Here is an 8,367-nt window from a genome sequence, read left to right on the forward strand (position 1 = left end):
TTTGTGGGCCAGCCACCCAAGTGAAGAACGCACCATGGCATTATTGTGTCGTGTTTATTATTAGCCTCAAATAGCTGATGTTGATACCCAATTTTTCTCTCATATATTTCAAAATGCATATATACTTTCAAAATGGTGCATGAACATCAACCAGTATTTTTTCATAATTTTTCTGTAATTTTAAAAGGGTTTTAATTAATTTATTCTAGAATTGTATTGTCCAAATAATTACTAATTTCATCACAAACGGTTTTATGATAATTTTATTGCTCAATTTTATTATTTATATTTATACTAAGCTTTGATTATTTCATGAATAGTCATATGTACATGATAAGGTTATAATTGTAATAACTTTGCAATAATAGTTCATGTGTGCATAAATACTTTATTTCACAAGAAAATAACCTTTTATATTTTTATAGTACTAAGTAATTATTTTAAATCATTTTAATGCATAAATGATATTTTTATCATTTATAAATTATTTTATAAAATTGTTTTATTAAGATAATTGGGTATTTAAATAATAGCCCCTTTTTTCTAATCAATTTCGGACCCCAGCCCAATTAAACCTCAGCCCAATACCCTAATCTAACCCAAACCCAATAACCCAACTATTTTAACCCGACCCAAAACCTCCTCTAATCATGGTCGTTGATCTTTGAGATCAACGGTCCACATTACCCCTTTCCTTTTTTAATCCAAAGACTCTTCCCTCCTAAACCCTACTCACTCTCTCATTTGCGCTGCCTCTGAATCCTCTCCTCCTCTCTTCTCTCTGAGACACACTCAAACCCTAGAGCGTTGTCACTCAAAAATCCCCCAAACCCCTTCGATTCTTGACCAGATATTGGGTCATCTGGTGATTTACGGCCTTATCTGGCCTCATACCTCTACTGGTTGTTCGATTTTGCTGTTATTTGATGGAATTTCGAGGAAATTCGACCTAGAGTAGACCTAGACTCTTTATTTTTTATATGAACCTGCCTTGTGTTCATCGCTGTTTGTGAGCATTATTATTTTTGTGTCAATGTTTTGAAACTCCGATTTTGGGCTAGATTTTTCCTCACCTCATCCCATTTTCTTAAAACCCTCATCTCTTTCTACTTGAATCTGTTCATATCCTTGTAGATATGAAATGACTTTGAATTTTTCCGGTAGTTTTTAAAAATCTTCTGTTTCCCTTACTATTAATCGATTCCAATATTTTTTTGAAAAAAAACTAGGGTTTCACTTCGTTTTGTTTCTGCAAAACTTTTCTAAAGTTTCTATGTGTTTGAATCCGGTTCTCTTTACTAGTTCTACTGATTCTTTCAATGCCTATGTTTTAGTCCTTTGGTTGTTTAATTATTCGCTTTAGTATCTGCCTGTTATTCCTTGTTCGTCAATTAGCAGAGATTAATTAATGATTATTTGACTATTTAGGGTTCGAAATTATTGCGTTTCGCTGAGATGTCTACTCCTTGTAATTTTTACCTATTTTCCTTATTTGTGACTCCTAATTGATACTACTTGCCTTAATTAGTCTATGGGCCTAATATCGAGGTGTTGATTTACTCTAATTGACTTATAAAAGGGCCAATGACTTGTTTCTTACCTTATTTAAACCCTAATTTGGCTGATAATTGATTTCTCCCTAATTTGAAGGGTCTTTCCCGGAATCCTGCCTATTAATTGATCATGTTAAGCCCTAATTGATTGATTGATTGGTCTCTTGCCTTATTTGTGAAATCTTGATTTCCTTTACCTTATTTGCTTTACTCTACTTGATGCTATATAAACCCCATTCTGTTTTTTTAAAACGAACACACTCGATGCTATATGTTCACCTAGTAATGGCTAATAGATTAAAGCCATGTGAAATTTTGTTCAAATTAATTGTTACTCTATCCTGTCTGTTGTGTGATTGCTGGAGTTCATGGCTGAACTCCTTCTGCTAAATGTGTGCTGCTTGTGGTTCTTGTAATCTGGTAATCTGTTTCTATGCACTTCTGAAATCCAAACTATTTTTCTAAAACAAAACTGTCTCCTATTTTCATATATTATTTTCAACTCACACTTCTGGTAATCTGTTTCTATGCTATATGAGCACTGCTTAGGGTGCATGAGACTCCTCTGAACTCTAACACATTGGGGCTGGTTCCCAATCCTTTATGAACTTCTGAACATTTGTTCTCTAGTGTAAGCACTGCCCTGGGTTCTCAAAGCCCTTGGGAACTATGACACACTAGAGATTTGGGTTCTTTGTGTGTTGCCAATGGTTGCTGTGTATCTCTGAGCTTTGGAGCTGTTATGGTTTGAAGGCCTGGGTTATCCAGATGCATTGGGCCTGTTGCAGGCCTCCTATAGTTATATACTTTGTAATTTATTCATTTGCTTATGGTATGTAGTAATTATTTGTAATATCGATGGGGCAATAGTGAATTGGGAAAACTAGGCCTAGTTTAATGTTTGCATGAGAACGGGGTAGAAAACCTGCTTTAGGGGCCTATTTTTTTCAAATATTTTCACTTATATGTTAGATATCCCGCCTATGGGTTATTTACTTGTTCAGCTATATTCTGTTACTACATGCAGTAGATAACATGCCTATAGGTATTTGTTTCAATACATTTGTGCATGATAGATAACACGCCTATAGGATTTAATTTGTTCAACATGTTCCGATCCACTTTTAGATGTCATGCCTATAGGATCAAAATAGTTTTGAATATCCCATCAAGATTCACTACTGCATTTAAAATCATGCCCACAAAGTTTTAAAATCAGTTCTGCATTTTTAAAAATCACGCCTATAAAGCTTTAAATCACTTCTGCATTCAGATATCATGTCTATAGGAAATTTTAGAATCATTTCGCATTTAGATACCATGTCAATAGGAAACTTCAGAATCATTTCTGCATTTAGATACCATGCCTATAAGATCTTAAGATCCGTTCTTCCACACTTAGATATCATGCCTGTAAGGTCTAAAAGATAAAATCAGCCTGCTAAAATCAGTAATTGTTTACAGCTCAAATACCCGCTTTATAAAATTTTGTACGGCTATCACTTAGGCAATCTTGTAGGTTAATTAGATTCTAGGTTTGAAATTGCTATTTTCCTACTGCTTGAAACGTGCCCAGATTCGGTAGGGAATAAAAAGATCAGTAGGCAAAACTAATAGGTATTCACTATTTCGCCTAATAACTGTTGTCTATTCTATTTATACTCATTTATATATCATGCATATAGGACTCTTAAAATTATAAAAACTACTTTGTCTGAATGGCGTGCACTTGCTATTTGTCTATTTATGGAGGTAAATATGAGCCCTTAAGTTATCTTTTATGTGATAGTCCTACTTATTTTGTTTGTCGCTTAGTTTTTCCTTTTAAACACCATAAGTGAGTCTAGAACCGCCTTAAATAGAGGTCTTAAACACCTCTAGGGCCACAAGTAAGGGACGGGTAATGCACGCATAAGGCACATACTGGATGCTATTAGAACGCTTAGGTAATGATGATTAAGGGGAGGGAAATTTGGTAGTAAAGGATATGATGATTTGTGTGCTAATGCTATGTGTAAGACCTCTATTTGAGGAAAGTTTATCGAGTATTGCACAGAAGTGATCCTATAGGCTAATAAACCTAGGACCCCTTTTGTTCCCGTTTAAATAATCTCTATTTGTTTAAATTGCTTATGACTAATTCACTTAAATTGAGTTTGACCCTAACCCACCGCTGTGGACCTCGAGGGGTGCCTAACACCTTCCTCTCAAGGTAATTTCGAGCCCTTACCCAATCTCTGGTACCGCAAACTAGTTTCATGAGTTAATTGTCCTAGGTTCCCTAACGCACCTTAATCCGTTAGGTAGCGACTCTTCAAATTCCATACCCAATACCCAAAAGGAAAGAAGTTGTCCAAAATATCGAAACGCGGACTCTACGAGGAAAAAAGGGGCGCGAAAGCATGGCGACTCTGCTGGGGATATTTAGGCTCTTACCATAACGAACTTGTTTTTGTGAATTAGTCTTAAGCATGTTTTATTCTGTTAATAAATGTGCACCATTTCCCTTTCCCCCTTTATTCGGATTTAATTGCCTATTTTCAAATATTTATGATTTCCTTTACTACATAAATTGACTTGTCTCCCTATTTTCTTTCTTAACGTCTTTCAATTATTAAATATTGCATTTATTATTTTTTTTACATGCAAATACGTGACAACATATTATTTCTTGTTGCATAAATCATGCTCAACATCATACTCCACTCATGCGTAATCAATCCTATAGCAATGCTTGATGAGTGTTTGCGCCATTCTTATATATCACCTTTTAAATTCGGAAAGGCGTATTTGCGGTAAAACTAGTCGATCAGCGGTGCAGTCGATAGTCTGTGCCTTTCCCCCTCAAGTTGTCCACTTAAGGTACCAGTCTAGAACTCTCTAGAAACCTTACTCTGATTAATTGTACATGCATCATGATCAAACCTAGCTAGTTTAATATGTTGTCCGCATAATTACCTTTTATGACAAGCCTCGTCCAAAAGTCCACCGGGTTTTTTATAATCCCAACGGACACAACCACGATTGTGTGCATTAATTTGGGAGAAATAAGTGCCAATATGTTAATCATTGTTGTATAAATAATCGGATCTGGAGGGGGAAAGGGCCTAACCATATTTGTTTTACAAAACATGAGACACAAAATCCCCAGGTTTGGCATGGTCCGTAACATACCTCCACTATTGCTAGATTGGTGGGAGGATCTTCCACCGAGTGATAAGAATCATGTGAAAAAGGGTCTTGGGAAACTTGCCTTCTTTATTGGGTCTCCATCCAAATGACATGTTGATCGAAGTTGCCACAATGTTTTGGGACAAAGAAAGAGTCGTGCTTTGCTTTGGAAACATAGACCCTCTCCTGGAAGAAATAGGGGGATTCGCTGGGCTACCTTGGGACAGTCCTGGTTTATTGGTACCGAAAAACCACTCTACTAGGAGGTTTCTAAAGATGATGGGATTAAAGAAGAATGATGACTTAGAGTGCCTGAAAAATTCCTACATACCGTTCGACTTCCTCTATGAACGATACGGTCACAACAAATCTTATCGTATCTTCGATGACGAATTCTCCATCACTTCCTTGGGTTGGATCCACCGCAAGGTTTTTGTGTTCATTGTCTATTTCTTGGGTATGTTAGTATTCCTGATCCAAGGGGATAGAATCCATACCAGATTGGCCATGGTAGCCAAAAACTTGATGGAGGGGATCGAAGGGCAGATATATACTATTGTCCCTATGATCATAGCAGCCATATACCGGGCCTTGGAGTGCTGTCAGAAGGGGTACAAATACTTCAAAGGTTTCAATCTGTTGCTGCAAGTTTGGTTGTTAGAACATCTCCAAAAAGGTCAATACCGTCAAGAGTTTCCATGAAGGCCGTGGAATGATCATATAGCCTTCTGTTATCCCAAGAAAATGACCTATATCCCAGACATGTTTGCTCAGCCAGAGGATGTTGTAGGATGGGCGTAGTTTTTCACCAATTTGACTTAGGATCAGGTTCAATGGATGTTCGAATGGTTCCCTACCGACGAGTTCATCATCAGATCTAGAGATGTTCCACACTTGGTACTGATCGGGTTAAGGGACATATACCCTTATGCTCCCCTCACGGTTATGAGACAGGCAGGCAGAAAGCAGGTCATACCGCGAGTTCCTAAAATGAGTCATTTCATAGCCAATTTTTAGGGTGACGCCATTCCATACAAAAGTGAAGCACAACACATGTGGCACTTGAAGATTATCGTGGAAAAGGATACTATCAAGCCGAATTGGTATCATGCTGGTCACATGTATTTCTACCCCTCATGGTTGGATGATAACATAGGGGGAATATTCGAGCCAAGGGTTGGTCCAGGAAATAGAGTCATAGATGAGGTTTCTGAGGCACAAGTGAAGTACAACAAACTGCACAAAAAAGTTCACGAGTCTGAGGCCGAGCATATGGAGTTCCACAAGACCGATATGGAACTAATCAATGATGGAGAGATAGGGCTGTTAAATCAAGCGAAAGGTTGGAGTATCTGGAGTACAGTCTGATGGAATTAGAGGAAAAGATGAGGAAGAGATTCACTGATTGCCAGAACGCTGAAGGAAGCGAGGACATTTAGCAAGGGCATACTTACTGCTGAACCTGCGTGAACTTAGGGATCTGATCGACAAGAGCATCTTGCCGGGAGAAGGTCCTTTTGGGACCAAGTAGATTAGGTTTATTTGCTTTTCCAAAATGTAATAAGGCCAAGTGCCATTAGTGACTTATTTTATTTAGTGTCGTTTTAGATTCATCTATTTTTACATTAATGAAATGAGGCAGTTATTGGCACTGAATTCTCCAAATCAATTTGTCGCTAGGCCTACCTCGGGCACAAAGAGGCTCCCAAACTAGGATGCGAATTTACACAATATGTTTTTAAATACTGCAAACTTTTCAGAATCCTTACTGACTTGTTTACCTTTTGTTTTTCTTTATTTTTTATTATTCCCATCCCCTAAGGTTGGTTCGCATCATCAGCATATCACACCAGATCTAGAGGCCCTCCACCTCCTCCTCCTCCGAGTAATCTGAAAAGAAAATAAAAAGTTAAGATGGATGACTTGAGTGGTATACGAAAAGAAAATGTTAAGAACATTGAAACTTCAGACGGTCGGAGTACCTCGGCATAAAATGACTTGGTTTTATGATTGGAACAAAAGATACTAGAGTTACAAGGAGAACTTGAGCAGGTCCATAATTTGGCAAACCTCTCCCTCACCCTAAACATCCCAGATATTAACCAACAAAATGCTCAAAATCCAGCACCTCCTCAAAATATGCCAAACCAACGTCCACAAAATCCTCTCGCACCCCATCAGTATACCACACCACCTCAAAACCCCAATCCTTTACCGATACCAACTCCTTCACAACACCATCACCAACCAACCCAGTACCCACAAACCACTACCTATCATACTCCTTAGAACACACCACAACCTATTCCCGATCCCTAAAACTCAACCAACGACCACCACTACACCCAAATCTCTGGAATTCACGAAAACAACCCCATATACGTGGAAACACTACCTCACTCCACTCAACCAATCTCCTATACACCAGAATCCGCTAAGAAGGACCTTCTCATAAAGAACATGGCTGATGAGCTCAAGAAGTTGACAAGTCGAGTTCAGGGCGTTGAAGGAGTTAAATGGATAGAAGGTCTGAACTATGAGGATTTATGCATACAACCAGATGTGGAACTGCCGGAGGCTTACAAACCTCCTAAGTTCGAAATGTTTGACGAAACAAGTGATCCCAAGGTTCATTTGAGAACTTACTGTGACAAGCTCATGGGGGTCGGAAAAGATGAAAGGTTTCGAATGAAGCTTTTCATGAGAAGTCTTACCGGAGATGCCTATCCTGGTACATAAGCCAGAATCCTAAGAAGTGGGCTAATTGGGTGAGCATAGCATCAGAATTTATGGATCGGTTCAGGTTTAATACAAAAAATGCACTGGATATCTTCTATATCCAAAATTTAAAGAAGAAGCCAACTGAGACTTTCCGCGAGTATACTACTAGGTGGAGGTCGGAAGCAGCCAAGGTCAGACCAACATTAGACGAGGAACAGATGAACAAGTTCTTTGTCAGGGGACAGGACCTGTAGTATTATGAAAAGCTAATGGTCATTGAGAATCACAAGTTCTCCGACCTCATCAAACTTGGAGAAAGGATTGAAGAAGGTATTAAAAGCGGGATGGTGACAAATTTTGAGGCACTGCAGGCCACAAACAAAGCATTGCAATCAGGTGGTATATCAAAGAAGAAGGAAGTAGGGGCAGTAATGGTGGCCCAAGGCCCAAAATCTCCACTCACATACCAAACACCTCCACCTACATACTAGCCCTCACCTCCCAGATACTCTCAACCCGCCACCACCTATCACACTTATAATACCCAGCCAGCCTACTATTATTCACCTCCACCTTGTCCAAATTACCGGAAACCCCGACCTAACTTTAATCGCAAACTACCCAAACAATACACCGCCATTGCTGAACCCATCAACCAGCTGTACGAAAGATTGAAGGTTGCTAGTTATGTCACCCTTATTCCTGGTGTGGCAATAGAGAATTCATCTCAATGAGTCAACACCAAATAAAACATGTACATATCATTCCGGTATGAAGGGGCACACAATTGACGAGTGCCAGATATTGAAAGATAAGATCCAGACATTGATTGATAACAAGGTCATACAGGCAAATGAGGTTGCACCCAACGTCCGCCAACATTCCTCTTCCACATCATAGTGGCAAAGGGATCAATATGATA

Source organism: Nicotiana tabacum, chromosome 3, assembly GCF_000715075.1.
Source record: "Nicotiana tabacum cultivar K326 chromosome 3, ASM71507v2, whole genome shotgun sequence".
NCBI classification, from domain to species: Eukaryota; Viridiplantae; Streptophyta; class Magnoliopsida; order Solanales; family Solanaceae; genus Nicotiana; species Nicotiana tabacum.